Genomic DNA, 16,612 nt, shown 5'->3' on the forward strand with positions numbered 1-16,612 from the left:
TGCACCTGGTTCCCATGTCTGCAGTGAGCTGTACTCTGTGACACCTCACACTGTTAGTCATCCCTGCCCGAGTGAATTCTATCTCTCCTGCCAGCTTGCAGGGCCTCGGCCTAGGGCCGTGTCTTTGCCTCTTTGCGTTCTGGGCCCTGGCCCACAGTTGGTGCTCACTGATCAGGAAAGGTGGACTCGGTGAGTCATGCATGACCTTGAGACTGTCTATGCTGAGAAGTTGAGGGTCCTTCATTCCATCAGGGGTCACTCAAGACCATCTCTAAGTTCATCTTCACTTGACTGGCTTCCAGGGGAACAAAACAGGCGAGAACTGGGAGAGGTTGAAGAGGGAGCTTGAGCGGATCTCAGCACCCCAGCACACCCCCAGTACAGACACTCACACTCACACACACACTCAGAACCTCCGGTGCCTCTCCACCGCCCTCGGGATGACATCCAAACTCCTCCACACAACTAACGAGCCCTTTATTCTCTGGGACCCCCTGCATTCACCATTCATTCACTCAAAGACCAGAAACTACAAGGAGATAACTGCATTTTCTCATTTATTCTTTGTCACAGTTCTGTGAGGCAGGTGCTATTATCCTCACCTCATTCTTCTCAAATGAGAAAACCAGCTCAAAGGGGCTAAGTGATTTGCCCAAGGTCACGCAGCTCCTAATTGACGAAGCCAGGGCTTGAGTCCAAGTTCATCCTATACAGGCGCTTTTCTGGCCGCTGTGCCAGCCCACCTCATCTCTTCCCGCCTCACAGCCCACCACCCTTGCACCTCTATCCCCGTCATGCTGAAATACTCAGAGCTCCCAGGAGCTGCTATCCTTGTGATTCCTGGCTTTTGTACAAATGGCACCCACTGCCTGAGAGTTTTCCTGGCAGCCCTCTCCCTGGCGCGGCTCCTCCTCTCCTTTCAAACTCTGCTGGGGCCACCTTCCCTGATGGTCCCCGTGGGCCTGGCGAGTCGCCTGCGCTGCAGGCCTGATGCATCATAGGATTCATGCTATTGTGAATTCATCCTGCCATCGATTGTGTTCATCTCTCTCCCTGTGAGCAAGTAGGGGGCACATAGTAGGTGCTCAAGAAGCAATTGCTGAGCTTTGAATGAATGAATGCAGGAGCGAAATGCGTACTCTGCATACGACTGAGGGCTGAGAGCATTTGTGTGGGATGGGAGGCCAAGGCACCAGAAATCTGGGGAGCAGGTATGGGCCTTCGTGGCAGATGGGGGTGGGGAGGCAGTGAAAGCAGAGGAGGAACAAGTTCAAGGGCTGGAGGGGGTTTGTGCAGGGGTCACTGGAGAGAGGCGCCTGGACCCGATGCTGAGAGTGTCGGCTTGGCGGAAAGGGGATGCCGGCGGAGAGTGGAGGAGAGGCGGAGGAGATGACAGAAAGCCAGGAGGCCCAGCTGCCCCTCCACCACCCGTGGGCCCCTTTCCTTTTTCTTTCTTCACTCCATCTTGCCTTCCCATTCATCCTTTTGACAATCTTGCTTGGGGCCTTTTTGGACCACATGTTTTATCCTTTGTCACTAGCCAAACAGCCCTATTATATTAATTTATTGTCCTTTCCAGTAACTTGTAGCCTTCCTGTAAACTCCCACTTTCCCATGCTGGGTTTGCCCATTGCCAGACCACAACTCCCAGACCACTGCCACCCACGCCTGAGCACGGCCAGACGGGAGCACACGTCTCCTGGGACCCCCTGGCCTTAGCCCTTTGAGGGTAGCTTTTGGGACCCTCCCTCTCCTCGTATGAGTTCCCCGTGGGAACCTCTCATGAGTCTCACACTGCTGGTGACAAGACCCTTAACACCCTGGCTTCGTGCCTCAACTGCCGTCTCTTACTTAGTCCTGGGTGCCCCAGGGAAGCACGAGGAGAGACAAGCCTGAGTATGACCTAAAGGGAAACTGAGGCTTGGGGAGCTAGCCTGGCTTGCCCAAGGTCACACAGGTCCCGGGGGAAGTAGGTGTCTTGACCCCCCAGCCATGTGCTGTGTGTGGTGGTTTGGCCTCTGCGGAGGACCTGGCCCCAGCCTTTTCCCGGCGACCCCCAGCCAGGCCATGTCCACAGGAACAGTGCGTTCATAGTCCCAGATGGACCTCGTGCCCTGCCTCCCTGAGACTCGTGCCTGGTTGAGGATGGAGTGCCCAGAGATAGCTTCTTGCCTTTCCAAACACCTTCACATGTTACATGTGGACTTTGGAGACAGATGGCCCTGAGTTCACATCCCAGTGTCCGCAATGGCCACCTGTGTGGCCATTGGCTTCATGGCATGAAGCGCCCATTCTTCCAGCTATACCTTGGGACAGTCATATCTCCCTGGGCCCAGGGATCACAAACCGAAAGCACAGAGACACCTGACCCTCATAACCATGGACAGAGGCCGAGCCCTGGAGTTGTGGGACCCTGACAGGGGGTGAGGGGAAAGGGCCAGAGGAGAGAGGACAGGAAATATGAGACTTTTGGGTCACTGCCTCTGGTGGGGGTGTCCCTGGGGGGAAATGGGGAGCATCAGGACTGTGTCATCTACTTCTTGATCCTGTGGAAGTTAAACGTCCCATCTGTCGCCATGCCCCAATCACCAGGGAAAGGCAGGGGCTTTAGTTCTGGGGAGGAGGGGAGACCACGGAGGGAGAAGGGGAGTGTGCTCATGTGCAGGAGTGGGTGGTGGAGGGGCACACTGCTCTCCTTCCCAGAAAGGCCTGGCTTCCGGGGAATGAATTGGAAATGGCCTTGCAGGGCCATCAATCACGCCCGTGCCTCCTGCCAACCTGCCAATCCCGCCGCCCGTGTGCTCCCTGCCTCGCAGGGTGTCGTCAGTCACCATTAGCTGAGCTCCAGCCCCGCTGCAAAGGGGCTGGCCCGTGTCGCTCCAGGGCCAGGCAGGGCAAGGTGAGGCCAGCACGGGGGGAATCGACGGGTAAAAGTGGGAAGTGATAGGTTGGGGACCAGTTAGGGGTTGTTATAGGGTCCCTTAGAAACAAGAGAATTCCTTTAACTCTGTCCTTCCTTCAGGATTGAGCTCCTACTCTGTGCAAGAAACTGGGTGAGAGGCTGTGTCACAAAAGTGACCGAGGTGTATCCTCTTACAGCTTAGAGTCCAGTGGGGCATTTGGAAGTTTGGGGGTCGCACAGGGGGTTACTGATGTGACAACAGATGTGTGTGCCACTCTGGGAGCCCAAAGAGGAGCCTCACTTCTACTGGGCCGGGGGGAGCTGTGGTCAACTGTGAAACCTTGGTGGAATAGGAAGGGTTTCTGCTCAGTTGCTCAATGCCGGCTTTTTTCTTTTTCTTTTCTTTTCTTTCCTTTTTTTTCTTTTATTTTATAGCACAGGGCATTGGTGAGGCTGGATTCGTTTCCCACGGCTGCCATAACCAAGTACCACCAAGTGGGTGGCTTAAAACAGTGGAAATGTCTTGTCTCGCCGATCTGGAGGCCAGAAGTCCAGATCGAGGGGCCGGCAGAGCCGTGGTCTCTCTGAAGGCTGAGAGAGAGAACCGCGCCTTCCCTCTCCTGGTTGCTGGTGGCGTCAGCGATCCTTGGTGTTCCCCAGCTTGTCGGTGCATCACTCCCGTCTCCACCTTGGTCGTCACCCAGACGTCTTCTCCCTGTGACAGTCTTATTAGATCAGGGCCAACTCTAATGACCTCATCTTAACTTGGTCACATCTGCAAAGACGTACTGCCCAATAAGGTCACATTCACATATTCACTGGGGTTAGGACCTTGACATACCTTTTTGGGAGACCCGGTTCAAACCATAACGGGTAAAGCAGGAATCCGTGAAGAACGTTCTAAAGCCCCCAGACCTCACTCCATCAGGAAGGGCAGATGGGACTCTCTTGGGGGAAAGAGGCTTTTCTAGCATAAGCCAAACACGGCCAGGAAAGCCCCGGAGTGGAAGCTAGACCTGGAAAAAGGCAGTGGACATCTGTTAAGCCTTATGTCCATTCTATTGATGGGGAAAATGAGGCCAAGAACTGCCAAGCAAGGCAGGTTGAGGCTTGGTAGCAGAGAAGCTGGACTCAAACCCTCCCTTAACCTCCTCTGCCTCAGTTTCCTCATCTGTGAACCAAGGGCTTCCCTCAAGATGCTTGGAGCCTGTGAGAGGCCAAGGGTGCCCATCTGTTAGGAGCAGAGATGGGCAGGGCTGGCCTGCAGCCCAGGGCTTTGTCTCATGTCCAGCCCAGCAGCTGCTTCCTCCCTCGCCGTGCACACAGGAGTGCTGGGCACCGGTGCCAGCAGCACGAACCCATCTCCGTGTGAACTGCAGCCCCGTGGGGATGCTCCTGGGAAACCTGGCCTGTCCCTCATTCATATGGATCTCCCTCTGTCTCAGTCTCTCTTGTTGGTCCCGCAGGATCAGCTGCCAGGCCCAGGCCCCTCTGGAGAGGCTGGGAGCCCCAGTTGCATTTGGGAATGTGGCATCAAGCGAGGGAAACAAGGGCGGGTGGGGGAAGCTGATGACCAGAGAGGGGCCACCTGACCTCCCCGGTGGATAAGATCAGGGGATCAACAGCGGAATGCGGATACCGCCGTCTCCTGCTGCCACCGCCCTTAATGCCCAACAGCTGGGCTCCGGGTCTGCAAGGCAACAGAAGGTAGAGACGGGGTTCCCATGTAAGGATAATGAATGCAGCCCCCTTCCAGTGAGCTCCCTGGAAAAGCCACCTGCCACCAAGCCCCATGAGCAGGGGCAGCCGTGCCAAGGCAAGGGGGGCAGTGGGAGCATCAACAGCTAGGATGGGGGTCAGGACAGCCTGTAGCTCAACCTCGCACATACCCCCCTTACATGGGGGGGACAACCTGTGCTGCTTCCTCCCTCTCTCAGCCTCAGAGTTCACCCTCCGGGTTGGCCTTTGATGACACTGGATTTTGTGGGAGGAGCAGGCAAACTCTCAGTGCTCACCCACAAGTCCACCCAGCCACTTCCCAGTGATGGGACCTTGGCAGTGGCTCAGCTCTGCCAGTGCCACCCGCCTCTGTACAATGGGGTCGTTAACGGCTCCTATCTCACAACATTGCCATGTGGCAGGAATGAGAGCGTGAGCGTGAGGCCTGGCACGGAGACCCACTGTGGCAAGTGCTATGCCAGGCCTGTCTTCCTGCTGTTTTAAGTTCTATCTCGATGGGTTCTACTGACACCCAGTGGGGCGGGGGGGGAGGGGGGTGATGCAGGATCCTCCTTGTGCAAGTGACAGCTCGGAAAGCCTAGGGGCCGATTCCATGCCCAGCAGTTTGTATAATAAATGGGGAGGTGGGGCTCAGACCCCACTGTCCACCTGCAAATCCAAGGCCTTCCACCCTCATGCCAAATATCGCACCAGCTTGGGCAGTGGCTGGGGGCATTGCCTGGAGCTAGTACAGGCTTTTAGCCTGTGCCCATGAGACTACCTGAAACCCAGCCCCACCCTTTACACCCCAAAGAGTGGGCCCGAGCCTGACTCCTAGCAGGAGATGATGGCAGGGACCAGGTGACTTCTTAGGACAGAAGGAGCACTCAGCGGTTTTCCTCCTAAGGACCATGTGGGGCTGGGGGCGGGGGCGAGTGGAGGTGGGAGGACAGGAAAGACCTTGTCCCAGATTTCCTTGTTTTTTTAATTGAGATAAGATTCACATAACATGACATTAACCACGTCCAAGTGAACAATTCAGTTGCATTTAATACATTCACATTTCATGTAACCATTATCCCTGTTTACTTTCAAAACATTTTCATCACACCCCAAAAGGAAACCCTGTACCTGTGAAGCAGCCAGTCCCCACCCCCTTCTTCTCCCACACACCTGGCAGCCACCGGTCTGTGTCCTGCCTGTGAATTTACCTATTCTGGGTATTTCATAGACGTGGAACCATACAACGTTTGACCAGTTGTACCTGTTTGATGGGACGAGGGAGGAGCTGTGGGTGGAGGCCCCTGAGGGCTCTGCCCCAAAGCCCCTGCCTCCTGGAAAACCTCCGGGCGGCTGGAGGAAGCCGCCAGTCTGCCCCAGCCCCTGGCGGGCCTCCCTCCACATGGTTCTCCGTGTCATGGTCTGGGCCCCCGCAGCCCTGGGCTTGGTGTCAGTGCGGCAGCTAACGTGGAGCCCCAAGGCAAGTGGCTGCCGCTCCTGGGACTCCAGGTGTCTCATCTGTTACATGAGAGGTGAAAGTTAGGGGTCTCAGTTACTCTGGTGCCCCACAGCCCCGCTGTGAAGTCTGGAGGAGAGAAGCGGGGCTTCTGGTGGAGACAGAGGCACACCGCTGATTAGAGGAGATGCAGAAGCCCTCTCTGAAGCAGCAGCGAGAGATCGTGGCTCCTGCACTTGGTCCAGAAAGGGGCAGCAAGACTTGGTCCCTGGTGGGCTTTCTGCTGAGGATGCAGGCCAGTTAAGGCAAGGAGGGCGGCCAGTGCAGAGCCTGGGCCCTGCGTCTGGGGGGACAAGGGCCCATTTCCCTTCAGGTTGGGCACGGCCCCCAGGTGGGTGACACAGGAAGAGCAGGTGGCACGTGCACCCATGCCAGTGGCTGGGGAGGGGCCGCATGTACTGACAGTGGGTGTGTGCAGGCCTCTGTGTATAATCCAGCTTGTAAATTGCTCAAGGCCTGTGGCTGCTGAAAGGGCCACAGAGCGCGTGGTGTTATTATTTATGATGAAACGCAGAGGTGCCTGCCGGGGACTGGAATGGGCTGAGCGCCGTGCGGGATGGACGGCAAATTGAACTCCAATTTTCTGCTCCGCAGTCTTTGTTACACGCCACAAAGCTCCAGTACACCCAGGTCACCAGCCTGATGGATGTGTCTTCTTTAGCAGCAGGTTCCATCTCTCAGCCTCTGTGTGGAGGCAGACGCTGGGCTTTGTCTTTCCCTCCCCAGCCAGGCCCAGCCCCAGACTCCTTCCCTGCGATCCAAACACAGCGCTGACCTGAGAGGAGATCAGACGCCTGGCAGGGGGGCAGGCGGCCGCAGGTTCAAAACCAGGCTCTGACTCGAGGGTGACCTCGCGCCTCTCTCCTCAGAGCTTTGGAAGAGAGAAATGGAAGGGCAGTAATAATAATAACTCTCCCCCAAGGTGGTCGGGAGGTTTAAATGAGAAAACAGAGGGAACTGGGAGTGGGGTAGGTCTTCACAAATAACTTTCTCTCCCCTTCTCCTGGGCTGAGCGGCCCACCCTGATGCCTGCGAAGGGGAGGCCTCAGGGAAGCCACTGGAATGGGTGGGAAGCCCCTGGGTGGGGGTGATGCGGTCGAGTGGGGAGCCCCTCACAGGCCTGCTATCCAGCTCAGTTCCGTCAGATGCAAAAGTCACACCCACCAGTTCCTGTCTTTCCTCACTTCCAGTTTCCACTTCTCGGGCCCAATGGACCAATTCCCTCGGGTGCTGGCGTTTCTCAAGGGTGAAAAAGAGGAGGAAAAGGGGGTTGAGCCTTGGAAGCATGCTACCCAGAGCTTGGGGCCACTTGTCCATTTCTCTCACCATAGCCCTTCTGCACCCTGTGTCTGGCGGTGCCACCTTTGGCCAAGGTGGCCTTAGAGTCACCTATGGTGGGTTCTTGGAAGCATCCATGGGCCTGCCGGTGCCTCTGCTCAGCTTCCCCAGGCTTGTGGTAGGCAGATGTTTCTCTGTTACCAAGGCTGATAGTGGTACCCATGTGATGGAGGGAGCTCACCTGCAGAGCAACCTTCAGAGGAATCACCTGGGAGAATGGCAGACCCCAAGCAGGACAAGCCTCCATGGAGCCACCTGGGCCTGGCTAGGTGGCTGACCCCCAAAGCTGAAGTCCTTCGTGTTCAGGGGCCTCAGATCCCCACTGCAAACAGGAGGATCCAAGCATGTGTCCCACCTCAGGGTCACCGAGAGAAAGGCGAGTGTCATCCATGCAGCAAATCGAGCTTCTTGGGAAGAATCCCAGGAGTTAGTGGAAATTTTACTATTGCTGCTCTTACGACTCAAATAAATCTGAATACATTAAAATGATAATATCACCGTTAGGCAAAAACATTCTAACCAATCATATAAGTTTCATCTCTAAACCCCCTCAGTTGAAATGTGAGAAAGGGCTCCCTTCTGCTCTGTTAATAGCAAAATAAATCCATCGGGATTGAGAACCATCTTTTTTCCATGCAAGGCTGGGGATGCTTTGGCATTATTTATCTGTGAGGTTCAGGCCCGAGGTCCCAGCTGTGAGATGGGCTCTTTGTGCCGAGTGCTGGTCGAAGTGCTTACTTTTGCACTTGGACCAGCCTCCAATAGGCCTGTGAGGTGACATTACTATTGTCCCATTTCTCAGCTGAGGAGACTGAGATGTGGAGGGGTTACAGAGATGCCTGGGTCACCTACCTTGTCAGTGGCTAAGCCAGGATTCAAACCCCATTCCAGGGCCCAACCCACACTACTACCCAGGTCTTGCAACATCAGAGCTGGAAGGGAACATAGAGAATCCCCAGGAATGTCAGCCCCCAGGAGGTTGGTGACCTGGCCAAGTTCAACACCAAGTTCATTTGTTTATTTTTTCACCTGTGGGTGTTCCTTGGCACCACTCCAATCTCTGCCTCCATTGCCACATGGCCGTCTTCTCCTGTGTGTGTGTTTCTGTTCCTATATCTCTTCTTTTATAAAGACTCCAGTCATATAGGGCCCACCCTACTCCCATGTGACCTCATCCTAACGAATTACATCGACAGTGACCCTGTTTCCAAATAGGGTCTCATCCTGTGCTGCCAGGAAGGACATGAATGGGGGTGGGGGCAGGTACCATTCAACCCAGAACAAGCATCAACTAGTCCTGCCTGGAGTTGACTTTATCAGCATCCCTTAGCTTTCACATTGGACCACATCGTCAATCATTAACTCATTCATTTCTGAGCATCTTCTTTGCCCCCAACTCTGTGCCTAGTGCTGGGGCAATAGAAAACCAGGGGGCATCATCCCAGACCTTGGTCTCTGCGTGCTTTGTTCTTTCCTCTGTGGCTTGTTCGCCCGACATGCAATGGGCTGAGCAGCCTGGGTGGTGGGCTTGGGTCACACCCCCCACCTTCCCCAGGCTGGGCCCCTCCACCCCCTCACAATTCCACAGGGCCATGTCGGGGCTCAGTTTTGCTGGCTGCCCTGGTGGCTAGGCCCCCCTAATCAGATTAGATGTGTATTCAAACAAATTGATGATCCGTTCCATTAGATGCTTTTTGAACACGCTTTTTTGAGTGAGAAATCCATTCGGCAGCAGCTGCGGAGGCTGAGGCATAATTGATTGTCCCACCCTCGCAGGCCCCCGACGTCAGAGGTGCCTGGCTCCTGAAGGTCACTGGCGATGATTAGATGAAGGAGGGCGAAAGCCTTCTTTCTTGGCTAATGAAGCACTTGGCATGCAGGCAGCACCAGGGCTGAGCTGGGCCAGGCATCTGCCAGGAGAGAGGGGAGGAGCATAAATTAGCATCTCATTTGTGGGAGCAGCAGAGAAGAGAGGGGAAGCTGAGGCCTGGGGCCTGAAGGGCTGAGGTGCTTCCATACCCTGCTCTGGGTGGCAGGAGCAGACCGGCCAAAGCGGGCTTGGGGCTGGAAGGGAGAAGGAAGCAGCCGGGAGCCCTGGGTCCTGGGGTCTTTCTCAGCCTCCCAGAGCATTTCCTGTGGTGGGCAGGGGCTGGGACAGGGCCCACAGCACTCTCTTCCTGAGTCCCCTGACATGCTTAGTGCCTCCCCCACCTGGACTGAGGTGGAGGAGGGACCCGCAGGAATACCGACACTGTACAAAACCTTCTGCAACTCCAGTTGTCTCTACTCAGCCTTGAGCCTTTGCTTAAGGCCTAACAAGCCATTGCCAGGCAAGACTTGGTTCTTGAGCCAGCAGGGAGTAGCCGTGAGGGAGCTGAGCCTGAAGGCTTAGAGCTGGGACATTCAGGACACTGGGAGCTCCTTAAAGGGATGGCTCCAAGATGCAGGAATTGGCTAGAACAACTCTGACACACCCCACCCCATTTCCCAGCTCCTCCCCATTTGATTACCTCCAAAGGCCCACAAGTCAGGAAGAGCGAGCCCCCAATAGGTGCCAAGCACAGTGCTCTGAACTTGACTTACCTTAGCTCACTTGGTCCTCCCGCCAGCCTCTGGGACAGGGGTTGGAAGCTGTTGCTCAAGGTCAAACTTTAGTTAGCACAGAAACTGGGATTTAAACCCAGTTTCTCTTCTCCCACTGGGGCCTTCAAGCCACACCCCTGGACAAGGACGGCACCTAGGGGCTTACATGGTGAGCAGAGCTGTGGCGGGGGCGGGGGGGGGGGGCCCACCCCAGCCTCTCCTTCTTCCTGAGAAGCCCCCGGGCTCTGACCCCTGCCTCCTTTTCCTTCGCCCCTCACGCCCATAGATCTGTTCGTTTTCTGCACTGTCTGCCCTCCTTTACTCCCAGGCTTCTCATCCTGTACCCCACTAGCTCATCCCTCTAAACGCCCGCAAGTTGGACCAGTCTCACATGCATGTTCTGCTCCGTTATTCTTCCAACTGATTCTCAGGACCCATTCCCAGCCAGCCTGCCTGTCTCACCCTTGGCCCCAGATCTAGTTCTGTCTGGGGCCTGACATTGGAAACTGGGGAAATTGAGGCCACACAACCAGCATCACCCAGCTTGTGGCTTCAAAGCCCCAGTGCCCTGAGAGAGGCCAACATCCCTCACTTACCAACTGAGGCCACAGGTCGGGGTGTGAAGAGTGGAATAGCTGAGGGAAGCCACGGGTCAGTTATGGAAAAATCTGGAACCCACCAGATCTGAGTGCATGTCTGCGGCAGAGTCAAATGACCAAACCCTCCTGGGTGTCCGTTTTCCCATCTGCAGAAGGGGGGATGATGAGAGAGCACCTTTTTGAGTTCTTGTGACTCTTCACGGAGACACTGGACAGAAAGTGCTCACGTGTGGGGAGTTCCCTAAGTACAAGAGCGTGAGATTGGGACAGCAGGAGCGGGCGTGTGGGTGCAGCAAGTGTGGGGGAGGGGGCCTGCCCTGAGCCCTGCTTCCTCTGGCCTGGAGCCCGCCTGCTCAGGTCCGTGGCCAGCCAGCTCCAGGGAGGGGACCTGGTTAGGAGGCCAGCTCCAGGGAGCACAGGCTTTCCAGCCAGTGACCAGACAGCAGGTTGTGGAGGCCAATCCAGGACAAAAGTGCCTGGATTAACATCACTAGGGAATGATGAGAGGAGAGCTTTGTAAGAATCCCAACCTCCACCTATTTCCACGCATTCCAGAGAGGTCCCCATGACTGAGCGGTCACCGTGTGCCCAGGAGGACGCTGCTAAAAGAGAGAGGCTTTGGGTCCTGGCCAGTTCGGCTCAGAGGTTCAAGGGCCATCCCATAACTGAAAGATTGCGGGTTCGGTCCCCGGTCTGATCACTTGAGGGAGGCAACCAATCGATGTTTCTCTGTCTTCCTTCCCCTCTCTCTAAAAGCAATGAAAGAGTGTGTTTGGGTGGGAATTTTAGAAAGAGAGAGGTTTTGAGGGGTTGGAGAGCTGGGAAGGGCATTTGTCCAGGCCTAGTGCCCCTTGGAGCTGGCCCTGGAGGGCAGATAAACATCTTTTGGGCAATTAGGTGGCCTGGGCTTGCTGGGAAGTGAAATTCCAGGAGAGAGAGAGGGACTCCAGAGAAAGACGACATTATTGTGCTCCGCTGGGGGCTGAGGGGAGGGGGGGATAAAGTTGAGATAAGTTTCTGTTCAGGGCCATTTAGCCTAGAGCCCAGAGGGAATGGTGACAATGGGGGTATTTATTGGGAATATCAAGGGAGAGACGGGCAGGGACCCCCTGAAGTGGTATGGGAAATGAGAAGGAGGCACTGGACTGAGGCCTCTTGTCTGCCTCCGAAGACAGCTCTTCCTTCAAGGGGACTCAGGCTTGGGTGGTCAGAGACCCCCAGCCTCGCCAAACCCCTGTGTTTCAGGCACACCAGAGGCCTGCCTGTGCCTCTGTCGCCCACTGGGCTGCCCCGGGACTGCTCGTCCAGCGCACTCACACCCATGTGCACACATGTATGCATCGACCTGATTATGAGTAAGTGGTCCGTCTACACCTGTACGGCAGAGCGTGAAAGTTACAAAAGGTGTAGAGTGGAAGCAAGTCCCCAGCCACCCAGTGCTTCCTGAAACATCACCGAGCCCAGTGTCGTGCATAATCCCCCAGAAAAAAAAACGCTATACAAGCAAATATATTTTTATACCTGAAGAAGAAAGCAATTGTACACAAATAGTAGCAGATTACACACCCCATTCTACACCTTTGCACTTAGCAATAGTTCTCACAGATGGTTCCAGAGCTTCGTGCAGGAGAATTCTGTTATTGAAAGGTGCAATTCTTTCTTTTTTTTTAATCCTCACCTAAGAATATGTTCACTGATTTTGGAGAGACAAGAAGGGGGAGAGAGAGAGAGAAAGAGAGAGAGATCAATGTGAGAGAGGAACATCGATTGGCCGCCTCCCGCACACATCCGACCAGGGATCAAACTCACAATGCAGGCATGTTCCCTGACCAGGAGTCAGTCAAACCCGCAGCACTTTGATGTATGGGATGATGTTCCAACTAACTGACCCACCTGGCCAGGGCAGTGCAATCATTTTTTTTAGCCAGTGCCCTCTTGACAGACATTCGTTTCTGAGCTTTTGCTGTTCCAGAACAGAGAGTGGCTATGAATGCTGCCGTGCCCCCTCGCCCAGGTGTGTCTGTGGAGGATAAATTCCTTGTGGAGTTAGGGGGCAGGTGGAAGGGTACATTTGTCATTGTGGTGAGAATTGTCAAATTACTCCCTGTAGTTGTCTTCCCAAGTGACAGTTCCCAAGGCTTCTGGGAGCATGCCTAGGTCTCCAAAGGCTGGCCAACCCAGGGTATTATCGCACTTTCAGATCTTGGCCGAAGTGATAGGAAAAGACAGTATCTTAGTGAGTTTAAGTTTGCCTCTCTCTTATCCTGAGGTTCAGCATCTTTGTATGTTTCGGAGTTATTTGTAATTCTTTTCTGCAAACTGTTCATATCCTTTGCCCATTTTTCTGTTGGTTTGTTTATCTTTTTCTTATTGATTTATGGGAGTATTTTTTATATCAAGAAAACGAGCTCTTTGTCCATGATAAAAGTTGCGGATATTTTCCCCTAGTTTGTCATCTTGTCGCTTCTTTTTGTTTATGGGTCCTTTTTTACCCCCGTGCACAATTTTTATGTGGTCAAAGGCATCAGTCTGTTTTACGACTTTCTGGAGTTTCTGTAGTACTTAGAAAGTACTTGGTGAATACTTTGCTTTGCCAAGTTCATATATTTTTAAACCGCTGTGATTTTTCTAGTTCTTTTAGAATTTTATTTTTCATGTTTAAAACATTGATCCATCTAGCATTTATTTTGAGGTAAAGTGTGAAGAGATTCAACTTTTTTCTCTCTCTCAAACGGCTCCCTGGCTGTTCCAAAGCCATTTGTTGAATAATCGGTCTTTCCCCCACTGACTTAACATTCTACTTTCATCATATATGAAATCATCCCATATGTACTGGGGTCTATTTCTAGACTTTTTAGTCTATTACTTCATCAGTCTACTTGTACAGGAACATACTGTTTTAATTATTGCTGCTTTAGAATATGGTTCAATATCTGTGCTGGTCTCCTCTACTTACCATTCTTTTTCAGAATTTTCTTGGCTCTTCTTTTGCAGGGGGTTTTTTTTTCTGTGTGAACTTTAGAATCTTTTAGCCTAGTTTAAAAAAAATCCATCCTGTGTGTGTATTTTCAAAGTGAGGAAAACTTTTAGGGAATGATGTATGTATATTGTTGAGCCTTCCTGGCCACAGCTCTCCTCTCTGGCAGACGCCCTCCCCGCAGAGGTGGCCGGCAGGGCTGCTGGGTACACACGTACAAGCTGTACACTGCTCAGACCCAGCTAGCAGGGTCTGAGTTCTTCTCTCAGGAGTAACCTGCACATATGCGCAATAGTAATAATGACCGAAAGTGCCAGCACTTTTCTAAGACTTTATGTTAATTTATGGATCCTCATAACAATTTACAGCTAAGGAAACTGAGGTACAAAAAGGTTAAGTCACCTGTCCAAGGTCAATGATTTGTGCTTCCCACCTGTGCATTCATGGCACAGAAATCTGTTCCTGCCAAGAAACACACACACACAGAGATCAGATGCACACAGACATACATATAGACACACACAGACACTCACACAGGTACACACACGTGAACACACACCCACTTAGTCTCTCCCAGGCAACCTTGTGAGAGGATAAGGTGGCATGAGGGGTGCAGAGCACTCAGCTCAGGGCCCATGCCCAGCAGGTCCTCAGGAAAGGATAGCCACCCCCACCCCCGCCCCAGCCACTTCCCCCAAGTCATTTTCTACAGCAGCCGCTGGAATCAACCTGCCCAAGCCAAAGTCATTCGGCTCCAGGCGGGCACCCCTGGGAGAGCCAGAGGAGCGAACTGGCAAATGCAGAGCTGGGAGCAAATTGCTCAGCGAGCGGTTTACAGAGGCGAGGGGGTCTGGGCGCAGAGCGTGTGTGTGCACGTGTGTGCGTGCAAGCACATATACACCCCCCACACACACACCAACTGTGCTGGCTGTGAGTCAGCCCCACATCCAAGGGATTGAATCACTCGGGGCTGGGAATGTTATTGTTTTAAAACAAACGAGTGATGACAGGAACTAACAGAGGGTTTTTAAAAACGCGATTCAAAGGGCTCTTGAAAGCTGCTGGAGAATATGAATGAGGCTTTGAAGTGCGAATGTGCCCATTTGTTAAACTGAGAGCAGAGCTGGCGGCTTCAACGGCAGGCAGGCGGGCAGAGAATGGGGGGGGTCCCTTTTTTTTTCTTTTTTCTTTTTTTCCTAGGCAAATGAGTGCCTGCTAGCCTCTCTGCCCTCTGCCACTGGCCGGTGGTGGACTGAGACCCCAGAAGCCGGGAGCTGGGGGCACTAGCCACTCCGCTGAGTACAGGCTGTAAAAGAGGCACCTTTCCACCCTAAGGCAGTGTGCTGACAAGACAGTTGTTAGGAGTGATGGAGAGATGTGCACACAAGCAGCACCAAATCCGAGGCTGAAACATCGGCGGTCACACGGAGACAGTGGTCCAGGGGGGCTTTCTGTGCAGGCCTGCTCTTCCTCTCCCACCCGCCTTCGGTCCTCCCTGGCCTGCCTCTCGGTGGCCCCCACCGTGAGGATCTATAGCAGGAATGGGGTTCAAGGAAGACTCCCCCAAACATTCGTAATTTAGACACTCATCAGACTGTGACCTTGGGCTTGGGGTCAGGGTGGCTAAGTAGCCTACGCCCCAAATACACATTATGGCTTCTCTTGAGTTACCCATCTGTGCCGGAACCCAGAGTGCAGCCTTGACACAAACGCTGGACCGAACTGACCATGGACGCCCGATTCTGGTTAAATCTGAGAATGAAAGGATGGACTTGGGGTCCAGAGCTCCAGGCCCCACTGACTCCCTCCTGCCGTGCAGGAGGGGCCCAGCTTCTCCCGTTCCCAGAGGGCTAGCCAGCTGTCCCAGCGGCATCTCAGTGTACTCCACCTTTTTACGTCACCCTCTCCCCAGCCCCTGACACTTGCCCCTTCTCTTCTTCCTTGGCTTGAGTCGGTTTCTTAGGCCAAAAAAATAGTGCCTTATGGTTTCTACCCTCTAGGCTCATAGGGGAATGTTAGCTCTAGGCCAGGGCATGTGTGGGGCTCCAGCCAGCACTAGATGGCAGCCCCCTCCCTGGGAAGGACACTCGTGCTTTTGTTTTAAGAAAGAAAGTGAACATTTGCAGAGCATCTACCCTAGCATTTTCACAATTATTACTTCACGTAATCCTTATGACATCAAGGTACTGATTTCTCTCCGTATCTCTTGAGGAGAAATTGAGACTTGAGAAAAATTGAGACTCAGGAAAATGAATGCGTGCAATCACCCGCACAGCTGAAGTGGTAGGGTGAGCTCAGTCAGGATGTGGATGATGGGACCGTCGCCATCAGCCTGGAGGACAGGACACCCACCACCTGTCCGGCCAGCAGCTTCCTGCCCGGCTTTGAGCACGTCCCCCCCACTCAGGCACAGAGCGATGGCAGAATGTGCTGGACTTGGCCTGGCTGGTCTGGACCTGGGCTTAGCGGTCACGTGGCCATGGGGTCACCAAGCTGTACCCCTTGTCACAGCAGGAGTGCTGCTGCGAGCATCAGTGAGCGCATGAGCTCTTGAGGGGTGCTCTCCGGAACTCGCTTCCTTCAGCTCTCAAAGGCAAGGGCTCAGCGGCATACAGTGTGGGACTCTGTTTGCACCTTAAAGCCATCTCCTCCCTTCCACATCCCAGCTTCTTCAAGTCAGGGGCAGGGCAGTAGGTGCTCAGCCTCTGGGCCGGCTCTGCCCCTCCCAGCTGTGTGATCCCCAGCAGGTGTCTAACCTTCTCTAAGAGGTGGACTGCGATCCTATCTTGTTGTGGGGTTGTATGTGGAGTGAGCATCGTTAAAGCATTGAACAGCTTTAGTCCTTGTTGTTCCAGATGTGGGTGTCTCCCCCAGCCCCACCCCAGTCCCCAAAGGGCAGACGGGCTCAATGATGCAGGTGGAAGCCCTCCCCACTTCCTCTATTTCTCCCTATTCTTTTGTCAACCCCTTGTCTATTT

General features: G+C 53.9%; 1 protein-coding gene across 1 annotated transcript in view; it reads left to right on the forward strand.

Moving 5' to 3' along the window:
- Positions 1-16,612, forward strand: part of SDK2 (sidekick cell adhesion molecule 2) — a 246,277-nt gene that overhangs the window by 97,490 nt on the left and 132,175 nt on the right. The gene's annotated exons all lie outside the window — the stretch shown is intronic.

This window comes from Phyllostomus hastatus, unplaced genomic scaffold, assembly GCF_019186645.2.
Source record: "Phyllostomus hastatus isolate PE091 unplaced genomic scaffold, TTU_PhHast_1.1 phas_contig_210, whole genome shotgun sequence".
Lineage (NCBI taxonomy): Eukaryota > Metazoa > Chordata > Mammalia > Chiroptera > Phyllostomidae > Phyllostomus > Phyllostomus hastatus.